This window comes from Mandrillus leucophaeus, unplaced genomic scaffold (genome assembly GCF_000951045.1).
Source record: "Mandrillus leucophaeus isolate KB7577 unplaced genomic scaffold, Mleu.le_1.0 Scaffold207, whole genome shotgun sequence".
Taxonomy (NCBI): domain Eukaryota; kingdom Metazoa; phylum Chordata; class Mammalia; order Primates; family Cercopithecidae; genus Mandrillus; species Mandrillus leucophaeus.
This window is the reverse complement of record NW_012102110.1, coordinates 338,984-340,431: the sequence shown is the minus strand read 5'-3', so window position 1 is coordinate 340,431 and position 1,448 is coordinate 338,984.

Here is a 1,448-nt window from a genome sequence, read left to right as displayed (position 1 = left end):
TGATGCATATATGTATACAGAGGAGTAAAAGGCCAAGAATAACCAGAACAGTTTTGAAGAAAAATAAGAAGGGAATGCACTATATCAGTTGACTTATTATTCCACAATAAAAATGAAAGATAATGAGACAGGCATGAAGTTTGCCTAGCTAAAATCCTTTCTCCCTTATGAATCTCCAATAAAACTGATTTTATTTTAGCAATGTAAACAGTTAAAATGACTCACTTTTCAGACTCTCTTGCAGGTGGGGGACCATATGACTAGGGTCTAACCAGAGAGATATGTTAACTGAGTTTTAAAAAAGAAAAAAAAGCTGTTACTTCTCTGAAAAGCAAAGGACAGACTTGAGGACATTTGCCTTTTTTTCTTTGCCTATATCCTTTTATCCTCAATAGAAGGAAAATGCTGAACATAAAAGCGCAACAGCCATCTAGTGACTGTGAGAAAGAAAAATACATAAGATTGATAGAGCAGAAGGAATGATCTTGGATTCTTTTTTTTTTTTTAATTATACATTAACTTCTAGGGTACGTGTGCACAACATGCAGGTTTGTTACATAGGTATACACGTGCCATGTTGGCTTGCTGCACCCAGTAACTCTTCATTTACATTAGGTATTTTTCCTAATACTAACCCTCCCCCTGCTCCCCAAGCCACGACAGGCCCCAGTGTGTGATGTTCCCCGCCCAGTGTCCAAGTGTTCTCATTGTTCAATTCCCACCTATGAGTGTGAACATGCTGTGTTTGGTTTTCTGTCCTGGTGATAGTTTGCTCAGAATGATGGTTTTCAACTTCATCCATGTCCCTGCAAAGGACATGAAGTCATCCGTTTTTATGGCTGTGTAGTACTCCATGCTGTATATGTGCCACATTTTCTTAATCCAGTTTATTACTGATGGATATTTGGGTTGGTTCCAAGTCTTTGCTATTGTTAATAGTGCTGCAATAAACATACGTGTGCATGTGTCTTTATAGTAGCATGATCTATAATCCTTTGGGTATATACCCAGTAATGGGATCACTGGGTCAAATGGTATTTCTAGTTCTAGATCCTTGAGGAATTGCCACACTGTCTTCCACAGTGGCTGAACTGGTTTACACTCCTACCAACAGTATAAAAGTGTTCCTGTTTCTCCACATCCTCTCCAGCACCTGTTGTTTCCTGACTTTTTTAAATGATCGCCATTCTAATTGGTGTGAGATGGTATCTCATTGTGGTTTTGATTTACGTTTCTCTGATGACCAGTGATGATGAGCATTTTTTTATGTGTCTGTTGGCTGCATAAATGTCTTCTTTTGAGAAGTGTGTGTTCTTATCCTTTGCCCACTTTTTGATGGGGTTGTTTTTTTCTTGTACATTTAAGTTATTTGTAGATTCTGGTTATTAGCCCTTTGTCAGATGGGTAGATTGCAAAAATCTTCTCCCATTCTGTAGGTTGCCTGTTCA